Below are 23,695 nucleotides of genomic sequence, written 5' to 3' on the forward strand. Positions count from 1 at the left end.
GGAGTATGAGAGAGGTGCCATTAACAGTCAGGCTTCGGATTGGAGTATCATTGGTACAAAGGTTGCTTGTGAGGTGTTGACATCAATAGAATGGTGTGGCAGAAGGTTGTGTTTACAGTTGTTTAAGGTAAAGAAGTGTATATGGCAAAGTAGAGATCAGAGAAAGATCTTCTGTGAATTCTGAGCAATTTCCAGGTAGAAGCAGAGCAGAACAGAACCAGGCTCTGATGAGTTTTACAGTATGTGGTTAGATTGACAGCATTAATGAATGCAGCGCACTCATTCAAATAATTATATTCTCAGAACCTACATGGCTATACTGTATAAGAAAACATTGGTGAAGCAGTATTGTAGCTTAGTTGGTATTCTTTTCTTATGTGCAGTAAGCAGTTGGTATTCTGATAAAACCTGGAAAAAAAGTTACTAAAATATTTTTGTTTACAGTTACAAACAAAACAAAGCAAACTTTGCAGAGCCTGACTACTGGAATTGCACTCATAGTCTGTTCGAGACTAAGTGATTCAATACTTCAGCATGTCAGAGAAAGACATGTCTTTGAGCCTGAGATGCATTAGATTATTCTTTAGAGTGGTTTCAGAGCAGCAATAATTTTTCTACTGTATCTTGGGGACCAATATTATACACAGTTTTATAAATGAGGTCTTCATAATAAGTTAAGCAATTTTGACATAGTATCACTTTATTTAATCAGTGCCTTTTGCAGCGTATATATTCTAACAATCTGTTTGCCTTTTTAATTGCTTCTCACAACATACATCTTGTGTCCTTTCACAATTTTACACTTCTTAAAGATAAACTCTTAGATTTAATGGTTGTGCATAAAATATATCATGTATACCATGTACTATGATGACAGAAAATGTTTTTCGAGCCATTATGCATTTTTCTTAGCTTTAACAAGGCTCTACTGCCATGGTGGTTTCATTAATGTGAAAACAGAAAGTAACTATAAATTCAGTTACTATCTTTATTACCACCGGTACTGTTACTTGTACATACTATATATCCAGCAGCTGTGCAGTAAATCCCCTTCTTATATTTGTTTATCAGTAATGTTCTTTGATTCTGTGGCTTAGCAGTGCACCATGAGGGGGGAGATTTATAAATGGTGTTGTTCCATATGTGTAATGGTGAATTAATAGGACTAGCTGTCCTAATTCATAACTCCCTGCCTCCCAGACTAACTTCTTAGTCATGCTGCATAAATACATTGTTAAGAAGAATATCTTAAATAACTTCCTTGCTTTTAAATTGATTTTTGGACTGTTCTTGTTCTTTAAAAGATAGAAAACATATTTGTGGTATAGATATACAGTAAGTTCCATTCACATTTTTATACTGTGAATAGTATTGCCAGCCTTTAGGATATTTTTCAACTGTGCACTTTCAAACACATTTCAGATTAAATGAATTAAAGGCTCTTGTATAACTTTTGTTGTCTAGCACACGATGATTGCATTAGCTACCCTGAGACGCAGAATCACTTGCTGTTTCTGTACATCCTTCTGTGTCAACCACATCCTCCACTGACAGTATGTTCTGTAATCCGACCACTGGAATTCACTAGTGGAAAGATTTTGTCAAACAAAAAGAAAACAAATGCAGGATTATTTAGCCACTCTCCTGGAAATTCCCATCTCTTGTCTCATTTGACATGCCTGATAATACAAACAAATTAATAAAAAGTGTATAAATTTTTTTGTGAAATGCATTTTTATATAATTGCAGAGGGATCCATTCCCAATTTGAAAATCTTTGTCCAAGAAAATACTATAGTCAGAAGAATCCTATAAGAACATCTGCTTAAATTAGTTTATTGCCTTTTAAGTGTAAAAAAGATTTGAAAACCAAACACTACAGTTGTGTGTTCAAGTACCACTTTGCTTATTCTCATATATAAATCCATTAAGCCTATTTTATGTAGTCCATCTTTTCTGTTTTTGCTTTTTGAATAGACAGTAATTTTTGTTGACTCAAGTCTATTTTTGGATGAGTTCTGGACTATGGAGTCTGGACTATGTCTCCTCATAATCACTGGAATCCTCTTGATTGATGAATCATGGTTTTCTTTAGATCCGCAAGTAATGTATGTCATGGATTTGCAGAGCAATATGCTAAATTGTGGGAACCATTGTACCAATCAATGTTGATGTGCAAAGAGCAGTAGTGTCTAGTTGCTGCAGAACTCCAGTTGAAGTGATTAATGGCAGCCTGACTGTATTGTACATTGATTGTACATTGTACATTTTATCAAGTCTTGGCATCTCCTTTGCTGTCCTTACTCATGTGACACCATTTCAGCACGATATTGCTCTTCCAAATTCTGCTTGTGGAACAGTGGTTTTTACTGAAAGATGAGAACGTGATTGTTATGCTGTGGGTGCCTCTACTTATCAGACTTGAGCACCACTGTCATTTGTGGAATGAACTAGGGCAACATGTGGTGTCTAGTCCTCAATGGCGGTGAACAGATGCATGCTTGCCCAGGCACTATAAGATAATTCTGCAACCTAGTGCAAAGCATTTCTCACAAGTGTACAGCTTGCCTTATTTCCGGTTAGGGCCACAAACACACTATTAGCCTGTAACTTTCAGTAGACCCTGTGAAATTAAAAGTGATATGTTTCTTTTGCTGGTCAACTTTTGTCATTGCTATATCTGGAAAGAAAAATCTGTATCTCCCAAAAGTGATCAGTACAGATAATACACAAGCTTTTATTACTTGTACAGTATGTCAATGAATTTAGCCTCCATCTAAAACTGTTGGACAGTTGCCTATCATATCTGAAGGAGAAAAACAGAAATGAACGATATTGAATATTTGTGATCTAACATTTTAGCATAATCCAGTCTGGGAAAAAAACACAGCTAAAAGGCATGTACTCTGTACAAAGGAATGCATAAAAACATGACTTTTGCAGTATCTATTGACTCAACCTTTAATATCCCGTCACAATAAGTGATATACTGTTATTGTGTTTTGCTTCTATTTCAGTGCAGTTTTGAGCTATGTATATGGATGTAGGCACTTTCCTTAAGAAAAAAAATCGATGTAAACTGAATTAATTTTGTGGGCAGATGCTGAAATGTTCTTTTGAATTTTCTAAGATCTCTCAAAATATCTGAGTATGTTTCAGTGTCGAGTGTCATGGGTAAAGACTGCTTTATCGGTCTCCTGCTTCACTTAAGCAGAACACCAGTCTGTAGCTCAGAAAGCTTTTTGAAGAAATAATGATAACAGTTAAAAGTGTAGGAAACTCTTACAACGAGTGTTAAAATATTAAATATTGGTAACTTCCAGAACATACATATTACTGTTAATTGTGTGGTTTCTCCCACCATGAGCTATATTTGAAACATAAAAGTTTTTAATATTCACATACTACAGTATATGCATGTTGATGAAATCTGAGGTATCAAGCTTCTCCTTGCACAGCTTCTCCAAACCAAAAGAGATGGCAAGAACAGTATTTTGATTTACAGTAGCAGGCAAAAAAATTGAATTTGTATTCTATTTATATGGGATTCTAAAATTGACACCTTATGTGGCCAATTTATGTTATACATTGAAAAAAGCAAGGTTTATAATAGACATGCATTGAGCCATTAAGAATATGATATTACACATTTTTTATTCCATTATACTACCAGGTACGTTGATAGAGAACAAAATCTAATTTCCAATGGCAGCCTGGAGATCCATTTCTAATTCAGAGCAGTTACAGGAGCAATTTAAGTGAAGTACCTCACAAAAGGGTACGACAACAACATCCAAGGGATTTCAATCCATAACCCTGAAATCCAGAGATGAGATCCCTAACCACTCCTCCACACCTCTGCCTAATCATTTTAGTGAGACAAATTAGGCCATTGTTAGACAGTCTACTGATGTGTACTGTAGTTGCCATAGTAATCTTGCTCAGTACAAGATGAACAAAAGGTTCAGACATCTGGTGTACTGTATGTGGCCTTCCCTTTGGCAGCAATGCTGACCACACAACACTTTTCTAACACATAGGACGTTCTAGAAAGATCTCTTCCAGGTCCTCTTGGAGGATCAAGCTTGACTTCTTAGAGTCTTAAGCCCTTGTTCCTGCATGCCCTGTTACTTTCTGATGGTGGACCAACTCACTGTTTACTGTATGTCATGTGAAAACTTGTACAGTAACTCTTAACTCTTTGAAATCAGGAGTGCCACTGACACTGTGATTCCTGCCTTAACTTTGTCACAAGGGAATCAAATTCAGTGGTATCATTACTTTGTTCTGTTGGGTTTCAGAATGTGATTTCATGTCTCCTCCTTTCTGCATGCAACATGGACCAAATCTAAGCAGGCAGAAACACACAAGAATGCAAAGAAGCGGTAATAAGATTTCTGCTGATGCTTCTAAATGAAACACTGTTTCCAAAAATGAGAACTAAAATGAGATTAGCTTCTTTATTTCCAGTGCAGTTAGAATAAGTTTTAGGAAACCATTATGGAAAAAGAAATGTGGAATCTGGGAGCATCAAGAAAAACCTTAGTATCAACTCTAAACTGTGCTGTGAGCCAATGCAAAGGTTGAATTACAGGTGTAACATTCGCAAATGGCTGCTGTGGAAAAGTGTCCTTATTACTGCAATATAGACAAGTTGAAACCTGAACTTCAAAAAGATAAGCAAATGGAGTATTAACAAAAAGTCTTGCCTGACGGTTATAAGCATGCATGAACATCTCACATAAAGGTTTTAATTCAGATTTGGCAATATTTCTCCAATGAGCATTTGAGTTTTTACAATACTGTTTGTGACCTCCCCCTTCAATAAGATTTAAATATAATACTTTTTTTAATTGCAAGTCTCCTGTTGTAAGTGTACACATTCTGTAGCTTCATTTCTAACGATCACTGTATAGTGTAGTTGTCTAGAGCAGGCTTCAGAACTCTTTAACTAAATTGTCCACAATATTCTCCCTTGTGTGTTTTAGAACAACATTTTACAATTATGAAATGTACAATGTCAGAATTAACCCTGAAACAGGTAAAACCCATCCTAAAAAACTAGACAGGGCAAAATCTCAAACTCCTTACTGTGTAACAAAGCCATTAATGCTGCAAAAGCATAAAAGTTCAAGACATATTTGAGGTGCAACAAAAATTCAATTGTAAACAAAAAGGTAGAGGACAAGGGAATGTAGAAATTCAATAAGTGTGTTAGAAAGTTTGATTAATGTAAATCCGGTTAAAGGATGAAAGCAGGGACTGTAATTAATTTACTGTAGGATCAGAATGCTATTTTTGCTGACAGACTGTTACATCTACAGTATATATTTAACGAAGGCGGAGTATATTAATGGAAGACTTCGTGTTGCCGTTAAGGAATTTTCGTTTCATAGGTCTCTGTGAAGAAGAGAACCTTTCCTGTTGGTTTATCCTTTTAAATGTAGTATGCTACAGGACTGCCTTTTGAAGAATTTTACAAGAGGAAAACGGGGTACTTTGAAATGGAGATGTGTCAAACTGAGTAGCGATATTAAGCACTAATGCCTTTGTTTAAAGTTGTTTGACCTCCTGTAAACATGCCACTTAAAACATTTAACTTCATTTTGCTTAATATTTAATTACAAAAAAATGTAATACGGTTCAAAACACTAGTACGGTGATCGCAGTGTAGTAATTCCGTAATTATACACTTATGGCATTACTGTATATTAAAACTTTAAAATACACGGATTAACATGTCATTCTGATGTCTGATATTGCAACTGGATGTATGTAATTATTACCTAAGCAGTGTGTAATACTGAACTCTAAGTTTAGATGTGTACATACACTTTAAAATATTGCTGGTAATGCAGTGTAGTTGCATTTTTAAATACAGTACACGTAATTACATACATGTATACTCCTATGACTGAACCAGTATATACAATAAATGGACAAACAGTATCACAGTATGCCATTCCGTTTTTGTAGCCCTTGTATCTCAGGTAGTAATAATATAATGCAGTGACAATATTGTTATGGATTATATGTCACTGCAGTAATGTGAATTTTCTTGTGTGGTGTTGAGTGAGGTGAGGTTTACTTTCCGCGACCCTCAGTTTTGAGTCTCCTCGAGTTTGAGAAGTATCCGTGAACTGCGACGCATGTTGGCTCGAGCCGTTTCTGTAATTTCTCTCACATTATTAAATTGTTCTGCGCATATTAGTGTGCATTATTTCATTGTTCTTTGATGGTTATTAGTACTAAATTAATTAAAATGACTCCTAAGTGTATGAGGAAGGACAGAGAGTCCGGTGTTGCAAAGGGATCTAGATCCGTGATGAGCTTAGAAGAAAGAATTAAAATGCTTTATAGGTTGCGTGAAGGACAAAGTAAATAGTGCTGTTGGTTGTTTGGTGTAAATGAATCTAATATTCATACAATACAGAGGAAGCGAGTGTGAGAAGCAGGATAGCAACGTCGTTTAAGGTCTTGTGCAGTACGTGCCACGTGACCCGATCTACACAAACTATAAAGGTAAGAATCATATACAAAATTATTTAAAAACTATCCATACAATATTATTTCCAAAAAATATTATGTTTCATTTCACTCTGATGATATTATTTTGCCTTATTATAGGTAAAAAAAATGTTTGAGAGCTTTCAATAGGATAAATCGTAACTTTAATTCCCCTAACCTACTGTAATCTTTCCCCATTAGGTCTTAACGAGGGGTTACAGGAACATGACCCTCACAGTTGGCAAGGGATTACTGTACAAGTATTTCAAAGTGTCAATACTGCAAAATTGCTAATTACAGTGTAAATATACTCTAATTAATGAAGCTGTATTTTAAATTGTTTCCAAAAATGGATGGTGCTGGAACCCATAAGTGAAGACATGGTTATATGAGAGTTGGCAGCCTGTCAGGCCCACCCACATGTCCTCAACCTGCTTCTACACTTTCTATTGAAGAGCCATGGATACTGTAAAGGACAAATTACAGCCCATTAATGTAAAAAACAATATATACTGTTGTAAAAGAATCATTGAGGTACAGTATAGTAATCTTTATAATATTCACCATGCAGGAGGGAATTTTATTCTTGTCTTAATTACATTTAAAAAAATGTTGATCGTGTATTTATTGTATTTCAGTTCTAAAATAAAATCTTTGCCTTTCAAATTACTGCTGTCATTAAATGTTTTTGGCAACCAAACCAATTTGTACTGTCCGCAAAAGAGCCTTTGACAATAATTAGAATATTACCCTTAGAAATCTCTTTATTCAAAATGTGATAAAAAGAAGGCACAATTTCATAAATATAAAAATAACCTGGATCTACTGCGAATATTATATTGTTAAGTTGTTACTTATTATAATTTATATAATAATGTTCTTGCCGTCTGTTTCATAGGGCTTGACTTGGCAGTTCATTTAGTTAGTTTAGCTAATAAAATGTAGTTATTCTTATACTGAGGCAGTCTTTCACAGCCTCCTTCGCCTTGGAACTGCATCATGCAAATTAACCTCAGGTTGCAATGTATAGAGTATTTTTTCTTTGTTCTGAATTTTGGGGAAAAAACATATCAAAATGGCATAATTATTTTTAAGTGGATATTTTAAAAACCCTGCTGTAATATAGTGCATCTGTCAGTTTCGCTGCAGATATTCTTGATAACTTGTGTATGTTATATTGCCTGTGTATATGGCTGTAATTGTAAATTAAATTTCTTTTTCATTGGTTTCCACCAGTACTCTTACGTGGCATCTTTGTAGATTGGAGTTCGAATGGCTAATGAACCTGAAGTTGATTGAACCAGACATGTAGTGCTGACTGATGCTAATGAAGTCAATCAGATTCCACTCTTTGGACATGGAGTGCTGCCAGGTGCCTTAATGCATAGCAAGATGTCAGTATACTAAAACAGAGTGCTTGTGATCACTGGGCCATGTCAGGCATGTAAGCCAAGGAGCAGTGTGCTCGGCCATGTCTTGAGATGCAAGCATGAGGTGTTAGTTGTTGTTCATAGAAGGTGATCTTTCCTTTTTACTTTTGAAGTTCAGTTCATTGCCTTTGGTAATGTGTGAGGTGGCGGCACATTCTGGTAGTTTATAAGGCAGGTGCTATTCCTACATATTTGGGTTAATCTATAGGTTTTCTAAAACAGAGAAGACCTATGGTACGTAATTCTGCCATGTTCTGGAACACAGCACTTACCACCATTAGCGATGTTGGTGTTGAGATCTTAAGAGTTCTTTTGTCACCAGTATGGATTGCGGTTTATTAATTTTCTTGCTTCACAGAGTTGTTATGCAGTTGTTATCCTGTCATCCAGGGATAACATGGAATAGATTGTGTCAGAGGTGTTGGGCAGTTAAAGGCTTTACTTACTGTATAGCTCACATGGTGAGGTTAAAATGACCACTGGACACTGCATTAGCTTTTCCACTTGCTTCAACAGTAGCACGTAGTGGTTAAAGAGAACTTACATAGACAGCGTGCTTCCTCTGAAGATTTAGCAGACAAACCAGTTTCAGTGCTTCAGTTCCTATACACTGGATTGCCTTTTAAATTACTCCAGAGTAAAATCATGAGATATATAGTATGTTGTATCTTTGGGCAAATGCAGAAGACAGCAATAGTGTACTGTATGTAGGTGAGCATCCTGAATGCTTAAGACTGGCCCAGGATTGCTTTCTTTTGAGACTACAGATTGTCCTTTCCGGACCCATAGTGGCAAATCGAACACCTCCTGTCATAGACATCCATTTTCTTGTTTCTGTCTAATGCAAAATTGACTGTGAGTTCGTACACAGTGAAAATTGTATTACAAATGTGTACATTATCCCAGCCTAACAGCACATAGTGTTTGAGTTTTGCTGCTTTTGTTCACTTTTATCGTTCAAGGTTTTTTATACAATGAGACTAATAACCTCTCCTGACTAGCTTTGCAATCTAGATAAGCAGAATTTTCTCTATAGCTTCTAGCTACTGTGTAAGCTGTACTATCTTTAAGTGGGCCAGATGTACAAAACTAGATGTTTTAGGCTCATTAGTGTGCCTTGAAGGACTTTTTACCACAGATTTGTGTACAATTTGGCTTCTCAAACTACATTAGAGAAAAATGGAAAATTGATTCATCCTGTCAAGTTAAAGTAGTTTAAACTTTTATTATGGAGTGCACAGGGGGAGGGGAAGTGAGTAGGGTCTTTTTCATGTGAACAGCTGTTGTCAAAAAGACCATCTGTACTGAGCTGAGATTCAAAAATGTCTGCAAATTTGTTTGCACAGAAATCATGCTTCAGTTTGCCGCATGCCTGTTGTGGGGACCTATCTACGTGCTGAACATCTGTCAGTTTATGAAAGACCTGTTTGTATTGTCTTTGCTGGAATCCTGTTATTGTACATCTGATTATATGTGGTATGCACTGCTTCTATAGTATAACGTTTGCATTCAGCCCAGTCTAAATGAGCAGTAATAATAGTTTCCCTTTCACTTAATACCTCTTGACCTCAGAAGTGTTCTGAGTTAACTTTAATCTGCATTTTCCTGCCTGTGATGGCCATTGAAAGATTTAATCTGGTTGTAAGTCTAACGATTTCTGAACTGTTTAACTTGAAAATTTAACAGTGAGTGTAGCTGACTGATAAACAGTTTCCCCTTGAAACATTAGTCTCACAGTCTAGAACTGATGGAGTTATTAAACATTTTATTGTTGTATTTTATTTGCTTTGTAAAAGGACCTTCCTGCTAAATTGCCTCTGGGCCTTGGAACTTCTCACCTTTGTTAAGAAAAATTTATCCTTTGACCATGGTTTATCGTTCCTGTAAGATACTAAGGCAGGACTACTCATTAATTATTTAAATAATAATCAGCAGGATCGATATATCAATTAAGGAGATGTTTGGATGAAACTTCTGGGCTGGAGCAGGTTGAAAGTGCTTAAATATGAATAGCGCTACAGAGTTTAGTTTTTTTCCCCTGATATTTTCTACAAGGGACTGCTGTTAATTCATTATTTATTGTTACCTGTGTACTAGTTGTGCCAATATGGGTTGCACATTACCATTCAGCTTTCTGTATACCTCTCAGTTAAATCAGAGGTTAGTTTTTAGGTGGGCCTTGGAGAAGAAAATTGAGCCTTCAATCCAGTTTAGCCACATACTATACAGTGCCTTCTAGATTTATGCCCAACCCCCTGTGTTTTCAGGATGTAAAATATGGCTTTGTTCTATTTGATGCTATTACGATTACCCTATGTATTTTCTACCATACCTTATCTAGTTCATAACCCATTTTGTTATATGATGATTTTCTTTTTGTTCCATTGAGTGTATGAATAAATCTGGAGGGTACCGAACATTAAACCACTTCCATTTGAGTGGGAGGGACAAATAGGCAGAGACTTAGATGTACAGACATCATAAGTCTATTGCAAGCGAAAAAAGCAACTATGCAATTAAGAAGACCAACACAGTATATCAGGGGTTTTTAATCATCATGCTCTCTTTTTCTGGAACTAAAAAAAACAAGATTGCTGTGAATGAGCTCCACTTTGCTGAATACTTCAGGCTGACTTTATGAGTGCGGAAACAGGTACTGTATATTAAGAGCTGCAAATTCTGGCAGTAATTTAGGAAGAAAGGGCTATGTTTTCTATATATCAGGGAATCTTTATTTCTGTTTAGTAATTGCCAGACAGAACTTGTATCTCTGGGATGCTTTATCAGTTTAATCAAAGCAGTTTTCCCAGTTTACCACACTGTCCTGTTGAAGGTCTGTTGTTTTGGAGAGACCATACTTAGAGTACTTGCAGTAAATATTTGGTCAAAAATAGGTTCCCTGTCTTGTATTATGTGTTTATTTTGTAGACATTATAAATAAAACTTCTGTTTAGCTTTTAAGTATAGATCCTGTTTATTATTTTGCTGTTAAACTGTGCCAGAAACCAAGAAACCATGTGAACACCTTTGGAAGTTTTCTTGACTGGTGAAATATTTTGTGATCATTAATTATTAGTTATTTATACTGGTGTCAGAATTAAAATTATCCACTCTTTATTTGGAGTTTGAGCTATACCTGATCATAGCTCTAAATTAAAATGTATTGGTATTCTGTTATATCAAAGATAAACATTATATTTGTGATAGCTAACCCTTTTTCTTGCCTTTCAGTCAGAATAACAAATCCAGCATCTATGAAAATCCTATCCCCTGTTTTAATTTTGCAGGTGCCTTTGAAGTATTGCCTGTGTTGTGTTTTCTACTTACAGCAGTTTCCATTTTATTTTATTTCTTTCTTGCATCTTTATTTCTCAAATCATAATTCAAACAATCTTCTCTGGAGGAATTTGGTTTCTGAAAATATTTTTTTAAGAACAGATGTGAGTAAAACAGATCCTGAAAAATATTTACTTGGTCTGGTAGATGTAACTGCACAAGTAAGAGCTTTACACACATGCTTCCATTATGAAAAAAACCCCCACAAGTTTCTATAGAAATGTCACAATATGGAAATGCCCCCCATTGGCCAGCTACAGGTAATTTACGTAAGGGTTCAAAGATTGTGTATATTTTTCCAGAGATGTGTAAACAGACACTAGTTATTTCTGGATAATCAGGGTTTACTCCCTGGATTCATTAACATCCAATATCATGTAATCCTTGCATTACTAGCTGTGGAGTGCACTACATCGAGTATGTACAAAAGCTTAACATACAGAAGCTTATTTTTAAAAAGTGTATTTTAAATCATGGGTTTCAACAAGAAAACTTTAAAGGTTTAGAATAAATTGGGAAGGAGCAGATTAACATGCAGTGTTTGGACTGCAGAGTGTTTTTTCCAGCAACATTATGCAATGCATAATTAGCTTTTGAAATATGTAATAAGGAATATCTTGATTTGAGACATGGTTATTTTGAACAATCTGAATGCTTTTGTGTAAAATTCACCCTTTTCCATGTGATTAGGTAGGATTTACATTTGATCAATGACTTTAGAATTGATTGAAATTCAAAGAATCCATTGGTGGATTTAGGGAATGAATTGATTAATTTAAGTGTCAGCTCTCTCTGTTTGTTCTTTTTACATGAAGGCACAAAGCTGAAGGAAGAGTAGTAGAGTAGAGGAGTTTTTTGTACTTTGTACATTGGAATTATGTGATGAGGTATATTGGTGTGATGACACCTGTCATTAAATCAGGTGTGATGTCTTTTTCAATAATGAAAGAGTGGAAAGGCTGTAGGAGAAAAGAAGAAGAGAGGATGGGTTTATATTTGGTTAAAAAGTATTTTTGAGAAAGCAGGATGTTGTGCCTTAGGCTGTGCCATATAACTTTGTTGGCTACTAAGTATAACGTATTTTGAGGGGAAAAGCATGTTGTACTGACAGTTGCACTTTATGCCATATCAGATTAAATATCCTTTTAAAATCCAAATGAATGACCACATGACCTTATTTGACACTTGGACTAACACTTCCACTTTTCTCTAAGTGAATGCCTTTCTGAGTGTTTTTAATTTCAATCACAGATGTCAATCACAAGCGAAAAAACAACTATTTGCCCCCTGGTTTATACAGGGCAACAGAGACCTGACTTAAAAGATAAATTTTTGACTCATCACATGGGCTATAGATTATACTGTAAATCCTAATTGGTGAAATGTTTTATTTAGACAACACTAGCACTGCAGACACTGCAGTCATCATAACTGAAATATAGTTTGTAGAAATTTTAGAGTGTGGTACTATGAAAACAAAGAACTTCTGTAATTCAAATGTCAAACAATTGGTAATTTTGGGCTCTTGTCATCATATTTAAATTCTTATTATGCATTTACAGTATGTCATCCAGTTTGGCTAGGCAATTTAATATTTTGTTTTTAATAAATGTAATTTAATAATAAACCAGCAGCCATATCACCCTGAAACTCACAACTGGCAACCCACTGAAGCTAAGCAGGTCTAAGCCTGGTCAGTACCTGGATGGGAGACCTCCTGGGAAAAACTAAGGTTGCTTCTGGAAGAGGTGTTAGTGGGGCCAGCAGGGGGGAACTTACCATCCAGTCTGTGTGGGTCCTAATGCCCTAGTACAGTGGTTCTCAAACTTTTTGGACCAAGTACCACCCCTAATCCAACCAAAGCATCCAAGTACCACCTACAAGTCATCATCTCATAGGAACCCCAGAAATTCTCAATGACCAACATACAGTACATATAATAAATATTATAATAATAAACTTTATCTGATATAAAAAATGTGGCTTCTCAAAGTGTTTTACAGAAAAAAAACAATAACAAATAAAAATAAAAAAGCACCATTTCAGTGAGAGGGGTGAGCCTGTTTAGTCGAGCAAAGCAGATGTGAATTAATTTTTCGAGCCTTGATACAATTCACAACAGTCTTAACAGATCTTAAATCGTCAGGCATTTTCTTGACGTCAAAGGTCTCGCGGTGGATGTTGCAATGAAACCATTAATTTCTGGAGCAACCTCTCTAATTCGTGCAACTACACCGCTGTGTCGGCTTGTCATTGCTCTAGCACCGTCTGTACAAACTCCGACATATTTTATCCAGTCGATACCATTCTCTTCGATAAATTCATTCAGAAGCTGAAATACGTGCTCTCCTGTAGTTCCTGTTGGTAGCGGCTTACAGAACAGAAAGTCCTCACGGGACGTACCCTCAAACTTGTATCTAACGTAAACGAGCAAATTGGCCAAATCGACTACAGACTCATCTAATTGCAGTGAAAAACATCTGCTCATCTTAACGCGCGCTGTCAGCGTACTTTTGATATAATCCTTCATTTCAATAATTCTGTAAATGACTGTGTCTTTCGGGGGGGGGGGGGGGCAGGTCGAGCTGTTCAGCAGCTTTTTCTCCACACATAATAGTGTGGGGCTTACCTGCTTTAGCAATCCGCAAGCTTGCATTTTTCCACGTTTCCGTTTTTATTTCAGTGTTTATTTTAAGTTTTTATTACATGCGCATGGGAGAGCAACAGAGACGCACGGTGTATTTTTCTCAAATTAACTTAGAACAGTTCTTAAATATTTTTCTGTTATTTTTCACGCTTTCCTGTGCTCACAAGATTACCAGCGTTCGTAGTACGCATTTCTATGCATTCCTGTGTTTATAACATTGGCATTGTTCCATTGTTCCGCACATTCTCCTACCTCCCTATTTGCTGGAGATACAGTAGCTTTTTTTAAATACAGTTGGTCACTTGCGTCCGTAGCACGCATTCATATAGAGTTGTATAGAATTACAGAGTATCTCTTGTGTCCACTGAAGTATTAGCGTGCACTGTATCGTAGTACGTAGGCTGCGTATTCGACACGTATAAAAATACAAAATATGAAAACCCGTCCCGATTTTTCAGCGCACACAACACAGTTCCAGGGTCATATGGCGTACCACCTGGCGGCACGCTGCATACCACTGTAGGTACGCGTACCACAGTTGAGAACCACTGCCCTAGTATACTGACGGGGACAATATACCGTAAAAAGGCATCGTCCTTCAAATGAGACATAAAACCGAGGTCTTGACTCTCTGTGGTCATAAACAGTCCCAGGGAGTCTCTTGAAAAGAGTAGGGCTGTAACCCCGGTGTCCTGGCCAAATTTCCTATTGGCTTTTACCAATCATGGCCTCCTAATAATCCCCATCTATAAATTGGCTTCATCACTCTGTTCTCCTCCCCACTGATAGCTGGTGTGTGGTGAGTGTACTGGTGCACTATGGCTACCGACGTATCATCCAGGTAGATGCTGCACATTTGTGGTGGTGGAGGGGAGTCCCCATTACCTGTAAAGTGCTTTGAGTGGCATGTCCAGAAGTGTAAGGAATTATTATTAATTTACATATCACATTTGCATCAATGGCACAGATTTGCCTTAGAGAAATTGACAAAACAGATGACAGCAAAAGTAAAAGACAGGTGACATACTGTACTGAAGCAGATTTTGAGAAAGAAAAAATGACAGTAAACAGACTCAAGAGAGCAAAGGATAGACCTTTTCTTATCATCATTGAATACAACAAGTCAGGGACAGGTCAAAGTGAAAATCAAACCTCAAGCTGAACGTGATAGGTGTGATGACACACACAAATTCCTAGGTACAATGTGAATTGTGATATGTTTGAAAAAGAGAAAATTGTAAATCTGAAAGTACCTGAAAATAATTAAAATAATTTTAACAGTAGTAACTGAATTTTATATGAAAGTACATTTCTGAAACTCAAAGTGCTGTAAAGAATTGCACATGATCTAATAACAGAAATAAAATAAAAAATAGATGATTGACCTAATGAAAACAAATTTCAGCTCATTCATACCTTTAAGGGGGATTAAAAATGTCAACAATCACAAAGTCTCTGTTGAAATAAACCCCATACAGTAAATGGTGCTGCACCAGTGAAGGCTCTATCATGAAGTGCTTAGGATAAATTGAAGCTGCAGTAGACCTTTCAGTTCCTTGTTTGTGAGCAGGAGAACCTGGAAGTACATTCTAAAGTTACCTTCAAATGTGATTTACTTATGTTTAAAAACTTATATATTTGACAGGAATTCATAGAAAAGCATCTATATCTAATGATAATGGGTTAATGAATAGAAAATATTGAGTGATTCCTAATTTATATCAGCAATCTAGATTCTGGTTTAGTTGGGAAAATAGTGAAATTTGCAGATACTGTAATATCAAATAAGGGGATAAACAAACACTGTGGATTTGCAGCTGTGAATTAAAGATTGGGGAGACATTTGGCTGGTGACATTTAATCTAGACAAGGGCAGTTTGTTGCATACAGGAAACAAAATATAAACTATAAATACAAGAAGGGAATTACTGAGCTTGCAGAAGCTTCTTAGGAAAAATACCTAAGTTCCTACAGTATGTTCATATGTTTAATCTTCAAGACAATGTGGGGGACCATTAAAAATTTAGGAATATATATTGCGTTATCCTAATTGGCATCATTGGTCTAAATTCTGATATACTGTAGGTGGCAAATGAGACTTAATATGAAGATGTTACCAGACTAGACAGATTATCAAACACCATACAAGCTCCAAAATTAAAGAAAATATAGTGTAACGTAATTCATGACAGAACAAATACCTGGCAGATGTCATTTAATGTAGACACATGTGGACTGTTACATTTTAGGCGTTTGTCACATTTCTTGAGTACACAGATGCAAAAAGAAATGGATATTTTCATCTTTTCCATGTGTGATTGTTTTAATGCAGTCTTTGCTTTTGCTTAAAATCCTGTATTGTGTTCGTACACATCACTTGTACGTTTTGGAGTTTGAATTTCTTTCAATTCACAAATTTAAGCTCAGAATCCTTGGAGAACACACTTTCTGTTGTGTTGTGTATACAGATTTTTGTATACTTGTCTCTCCTGTTGTGATATTATTAGTAGTTACAGCATTACAGCAAGCTCAACTCCAAGCCAAGGATTCTTGAAGTATTCCATATGTGAGTGATAATCCAAGTGATGTGCAGTAGTTGTGGCAAGAAACTACAAGTAATTTGTGTGCTGGGATTGTTTCAAAGGATATTTAAAAGACATCCCTACACCCTGCCTGATTTGTCAGTTCAAGTGTATTGATTCAAATTAAAGTACTACATAAGCAATACTTTATTTTGTGTTGGGGGTAACTTTGATTGAAGATATAATAGTATTTTACATGCCTGACTTATCCTTGCTTTGAATAGATCTGAAATCATACTAATGTTTTTTGTAGAAATGTATAAAATGCGGCACAAACAAAGCTCATCTCTGAACATGAAATAAACAGAATTTTCCATAGCTATTGTTCACAGCCTCAGCATGAAATATATTTAACATAATTTACAACATTCTTTGACAGCTGTGTCATTACGTAGGAGAACAAGAAAAATATCATAATTCTAATGCTTCTATTTGGCATTTTATTTCATGCCATGAATGCACAAATTTAAATGTTCACGACTTAAAGGGCTCTGTAAGAAAAAGTCTCACATTCAATCTCAAATCCAGTAACAACAGAATGTCTCTGTGTGAAAGCTGATCAAAGCTCTACCCAGCCCTCTTATTCTTTTCAGATATAAAATGAGAATGTAGGAAAAGAGGGGTCTGTTTTTCTCTTTGGAGGAAAATGAGCACAAGGAAAGAAAAACCTCAAACAGCAACTCTGCAGTAAATTGTGTCAAGTGGAGCACTTTCAAAGGCTTTCTTGCCGAGATCTAATGGGAGCTGTTGTGCTAGATTTTTATGCTTCAATTTCTTGAATGTACTGCAGTAGCAAATAAATTGTATCTGTATAGAAAAGTTCATAAGAAATTTTGGGTCATATAATTATTCAGAAAAGAGCAAATAAAGCTGAAAATGTAGGTCCTTAGTTTTGTTTACTGGAAACATTGGAGAGAATATTGTACTCCCAGCAGTCAGTTTCCAATAACAGTGGTATAACTCCCCACATGAAGAGTAATTTCTTCAGTACACCATGTCGATGTTTTGAAAATCCTCATAACTAATCCTGGCTGTCATTAATACCAAAGGGCGAAGAGGTGAATCTGTAATTTTTGACATTTTCTTTTGTTTGTCTCTGGATTTATGTCAAACAGGAGAGGGTCTTAAACTGCACTGGAATCTATGTGCAAGTAAATTCCACTGGAGAAGCACCTGTATAATTTTAAACCAAGAAATAAGTTGGGGAAAAAAGATCCAGCCTTTTCAATTTAAAGGTCTCAAAGCTGAGATTTTTTAGCTAAAAAAAGAGATATTTTGGTTTTATATTAAACAATATATTGACAAATTTATTTTTTGATGCCAAAACAATGAATACAGAAGCCATGCTACTGTATAAAGAAACTGAAGGCAAGAGGTATGAAGTTTAGAAAACATTTATAATGTATTTTGAATTAACTAGATAGGTAAAACTACTGAATTCAGTACTACAGCAGTGTCCCATCTGAGATTTGACCTTGTGACCCTGTAATCCAGGGACCTAAGCACAGCACCGCGCTGCTGTCTGAAATAATATCCCCTTACCTGGAATGAAATGTGGGCTGCAGCAGTGAGTGTCAAATTCTAATTTAGACCACCACGGGCTAATTTTGGATCTTAATTTTGAGATGGCAAAGCTTTGGGTGAAAGAGAATGTCACAGATGAATAAATTATTTTTTGTCTCATTATATATTCATATAATTTTGCTTATATACACAATCTTTCCCATCTCGTTGATTAACCCATATATAAGGTTTTCAAAATCCTGCTTCAAAATAATCCCTACTGATTGTGACATGCATTTACTGCCACTTCACTCTGCATTATTAAAAGGAATCCATGGAAGACAAATTTAGCTAGCGACCTGGTCTTTTGACTAACTTCTGAACTGTTACCAACTTTTACACTCCGTTTTAAAAATACTTTTGATTTTCTTAAGTATGTGCAATGTTTGTTTTTTTATTCAGAGTTTATTCTGTTTTCTTTTATCACTAGTTATTTAAATATCTGAGAAGATCAAGGATGCTAATACGTATGTCTTTTAATAGCTCTTGTAGAGCACATTTTTCAGATCTTGTCGCATTATTACATGTAAAGGAGATTGTCAGTCTCCTACTGAGAAAATAAATCAGTGTAACACATTTTAAAAATAAAAAGGACTTAGATTTCCTAGTTAGATGTGTGTCAGAAAGTAGTCCATCCAGCCACTGAAGTGTCACATGAAAAACATTGTTTTACTGCAGCTATTTAATGCAGACAGCCACAGTTACTGACAAGCAGGAATCCAATCGCAGGGACTCAGCACTCTTCGACAGCTGACGGAGAAAACCAAAGCTGAAGGCATCAGAACCTGCCAGCGACCATTGTGGATGAACGGGGATGGAGTTGTGTTGTGGCGGACTGAGGGAAAGTATTGTAGAAATTGCAGGCTGGCAGGAGTTTGCAGGCAGACGCCACTGGATCAGAGCTGGTTGACAGGGTTGCTGGCAGGCTTTGGATTTCAGGTGCTTGGTCTCTGGTTTCAGGTCTCAGAATTGTTTTGGGTTTTCGGGCTGACCCATCTCTCAGAACAGAGTGCAGCACTTCCTGAAGAAGCTCAATGTCAGAGCACCATTCTAGTGACGTAATTGGTTTTAAATAGGTAGAATTAAAATGGGTGATTAATTGGGTGACGGATTGGATGATTGATAGAGTGAAAGGTGCACTGGCAGATGGCCTAAGCGTGTTGAGATGGCCCCGGGAAGAACGTGATCACTCACGGGTTCCTGAAGCAACAAAGAACTATAAAGACACTTCAGACCAAATGTACTTGTCTGAATGGACCCTAGTATTCAAACCTGATTTTATCAGGTCATTTGCATTTAATTTATTAGATTACTGACATTAAAATGCAAAGTATTCACTGTACAGTGTATTATTCAAAATACAATTGTAAGACTAGTAAGAAGAAGTGAGGAACTGATCATTCCAAAACAGTTCCTTCTTGGAGCCATGCTGTTAATTGCAAATGCTTCAGGATATACCTTCTTTTTCAGAATGTATTTACTAATTGCAATGTTTTTATACTTCTTTGATTTATTTATAACAGTAGCAGTGATTCTTATGTCTGTATGCTCTTCACTTTGGGTACCAGCAAAAACTTATGATTGGGAGATGTAAAACTCAGGAATGCAGATCCCAGATTTTTGTGAATTTTAGAGGGATAGCGGTGCACTGTCAGTTATGATCTTTTGTATGCAGGCAATGAATTGAAATGGAAATGATATGAGTGCTTGTGGCTGCTTAATGGATTTGAGTTTGTGGTCACTGTTTTTGTAGCTCTTTGCTCATGCCACCAACAGTTGTGTTTATTGTGGTTTGGTGGATTGTTTTGTTCTCCAAATTGCTCTAGAGGAAATTCAGAAGTAGATATACTGTCTTTGGGGTAAAATAATACAGTAGTATAATCATGACTACAAACATTGCATGTAGAATGTATAAGATTGGGATTCAATATTTAGTTTGTTAAAAATGTTTTAACTTGTTTTATGTATTTTTGTATGTTTGTATAGTCGAGATAAAATTCTATGCACTCTTTGCCATGATTGGCTTTTCATGTTCCTTGCATATTTTTGTCTTACATGCAAACATTAAAATGCAAAAAATTGAATTTTCAACAGAAAAAGGTAATTTAAAGAAATAATTTCTGATTTACAAGCAGATACTTGAATTATAGGTTATTGTAGAAGTTAACTGCATGTAGAACATACTTTCTAACCTTTGTTGTAGATAACATAACATGAATTTCAAGAATATACAGTATCAGTGTGTATTTGTGGTCATAAGAGGGAAAAATGACATAAATCATCTTCACTTTGTGTTGCAGCTCCTGCTCATAAAACCCAGATAGGCTTTTGAATGCACTTTCTGCATAGGGTGGCCATTAAGATGGGAATCCATGTTTTCTGCCATCTCATAAAGCAGCATTCCAATGGTTATGTGTGTTGCATTTCCATGTCTGGGAGGTGTCACCGAGACTGCATTCCCTCCCTCTTTCGTATAGTATATGTCAATATTCAAGCAGTCAAACAGTGAGGCTCTGATAAGCTGTTCTGGCTGTATTTTCATTTTAGCTCTCCCATTTAACTTGCTTTCTTGACTCTCTGTTGCACTGAAAAAAATGTAACTTGAAAAACCGTGGCACGCAAGTAATTGGACAAGGCTGCACGGACAATTTAATGTACAACTAATGAAAGTAGCCTATTTTTTTCCTGCATGCAGCTAAATGGATTGTATTTAAATTGGAGCTTACCTGGAGGCACACTTCAGATCCCTGCAGAGGTCAGGCACTGTTAATAGTATCTTGGTTGCTGCTTCCACTTACTGTCATTGGAGTGTCAGAGATAAGACTTAAATATTAAAGTAGAAAATCAAAGAAGGTCAATAGAACCAATTACAGAAGTTATTCCAAAAGGGCTCGGCTTAGATTGTGGCAGCTTAACAGTTTATAACCACACAAGTGCAGAATGCGATAACAGGTTGCTGTCACAGCTAAATAGCAGGCATCCTGCTGTCTGCTACAACTAGTCAAATTGCCGTGTCTGTAAAGTTTAATTTCTAAAATTGCACCTGCTTGCACCAGCTTCTAATGACAGCTTTTGACAATTTTGCATGTCCCCTGCAATTATGACTTCTTGCCGCACATAAAAAAACTGCCAGGAATGAAAAGGGTGACCTTTGATGGGGGCTATAATTGAGTAAAGTGACAATTAGTTATTAATTTTGGCATAGTCCCTATTGTCAGTGTTTAAAGAATGAAAAATAACACAAATCCAGCCTCTTGTTATCAAGCATGTTGCTAAGAAGGAAATGTATTTTAAATCTTTACTTGCTAGATTTTTCTAAATTAATTAAGCACAAGAAGAAACAGTTATTCTCTGAGTTTTAACTCTTGAGTCACATACTGTATATTAGACAGTTTGGCTCTCCATGACAACTGAGGTTCTAGAGAGATATGCAGAACTATTAATACTTTTAATGTACAATCTGTGGGCTTCTCCTCTTTGGAAATGCAGTATTAATGAGACCTGAGATGATAATTTATATCCAAGGCAGTTAGGTATCTAGCAAATTTTGCTAGTTTAACAAACATTAAAAATTATTTTAAGAGTACCTGTAAAATAGCAAGTACTGTATCTATTGGAAAACTATAATACCAATATTATCATTCATCCCACTTGCTAAGTCTGTGTGGTCTTAGAGCTCATACAGTATATAAAAAGAAAACTTTTTTTCAAGTGTATGTCTGCTGCTGTTACCTCGATGTATGTATATTTATATTGTCGTAGTCACACGTATAATTTTGTATTGATGGTGCACAAAACACAGGGAAAATGATGATTGATGGATGAAGTCAGCTTATTGACTTCTCAACTTAAATCCGTTGATTCTGGTAGTGCTGGCAGAATAAACAGTTCGGAAAAATATTCATTTAGATTTTCAAACATACAGGACACTGCGAGAGTCACAGGTACCTTCTCTGTAGTAATGCCTTTGTAACAGACAGGCCCACCCCTACCAGGAAGGCTTGTTACGGACCTGCTGGCACATATTTGCTTTCAAAATACTAATTCCATCACTCTCATCACTCAGCAGCCTTTTTTTCTGATTGTCCACAGTACCCTCACATTAACACTATTAATTGTCATGTTTTCCTTTTTTCTCTCACTTTCACACTGCTCTTTTTCACACTCACGTTACACTTTCTTTCAATAACTCGGAGTCTGGGTGTTCTCACCCCCTGACAAGGCCCTTTTTTGGGGTGCAGATAAGCCAGGCTTCCACTCAGAAGCAGCAAAGTCAGGAGCCGATCTGACAGCCCCCCCACTCATCTTCCATCAGAGCCAGGAGCCTCCAGGCAGCACTAATGCCCTCTCTAACATTCGCATTTCACATTAACACTCTTTCGCCAGTCTCCTCACCTCTCAGTCCTTGCTCATCCCTGGGCATGTCCTTACAGTAGAGAAGACATGCTGTAGTCTGACAGAGCATTGGGGAATGCACTGTGCACTTACAGTTCCAACCTGCAATATATGCCAGGCCTAATCGGGCCTATATCCGATTACAGAGCTCCTCCAGGATGCTAGCTCTTACATGTCACTCCCCTTAAGGGGAAAACAGCATGGTTCTCCCACCTGCAGTTCCTTTCCTCTCTCCGTTCTCTTTGCAAACATGTTGGCAACACTCCCACAGCCCCTACAGCCAACAGCTTTCAGCTATCCTATTAGCCTCTGCTGCTCCCGCTGGGCTCTCTCTCATCTCCTCAGTCAATGGAATGGACTGTATTCCACCTGCATTCATACTTTTCCTTAGGATGCCCAGCCGACAGCATCATTGGTGGTCTTTCCTCCATGCATGCCCCTGCCATTGCCACTCCGCCTCCGTGGCGATACAGCCAGCAGCCACCGTTGCCCCCTCGGGCTGCTTTCTGTGCGCCTTCATGGCATCTGTGTCCTGGCCACACCGCTTTCCCTGGAGAACTCAACAACACCCACACGCTGCATATTCACGAGAGCTTCACGACAACACACATTTTTTTCTTTCAGAGAGGACTTTTGCTTCTAAAGAGAGTTTAGACAGGTGGCTTAAATAGGACTGCTCACAGCTGCAGCTCATCCAGATACCAGCTACCCTGCAGCTGTGACCTCCCAGATGAGCACCCACTGTTATACTTAAGGTCAGATAAATCTTATATTTATGTCAAATTAATCTCTTATTTGATCATTAATTTTTATCAGTGATTTTTTCTTTAATTTCTTACTCAGTATAAACTATACATAACTGCAAATTCTGTTAAATTTGCATCTTAGAATTGTTCCTGGGAATCTGCATCAATTACTAGAAGATGACAAATTATTAATCAAAGGATGCCACCTAGAGAAGCCTTCTGTTAACAAATGGAGTATTTTCTTTTAGTGTTCACCATCCGTGGTTTCTTCTGAGTTCAGGGTAGAGCAAGTGATCTTGCGTCAGAGGCAGGATGTGGTAGAGTTGGTTCAGAAACATGCCTATTGGCCTTTCACTTTACATCATAGCATCCAGCAGGACCCAGAGCAAACACAATACTAGACATGTCCTTTTTATTATTTACTTTTACATCTTTTATTTGCATTTTTGATAAGCCAACTCTCCAAAGCATTTTTAAGTGATCGTTTTCT

General features: G+C 36.7%; 1 protein-coding gene across 12 annotated transcripts in view; it reads left to right on the top strand.

Moving 5' to 3' along the window:
- inpp4b (inositol polyphosphate-4-phosphatase type II B) overlaps positions 1-23,695 on the top strand; it is a 406,779-nt gene that overhangs the window by 226,990 nt on the left and 156,094 nt on the right. The gene's annotated exons all lie outside the window — the stretch shown is intronic.

Source organism: Lepisosteus oculatus, chromosome 1 (genome assembly GCF_040954835.1).
Source record: "Lepisosteus oculatus isolate fLepOcu1 chromosome 1, fLepOcu1.hap2, whole genome shotgun sequence".
Lineage (NCBI taxonomy): Eukaryota > Metazoa > Chordata > Actinopteri > Semionotiformes > Lepisosteidae > Lepisosteus > Lepisosteus oculatus.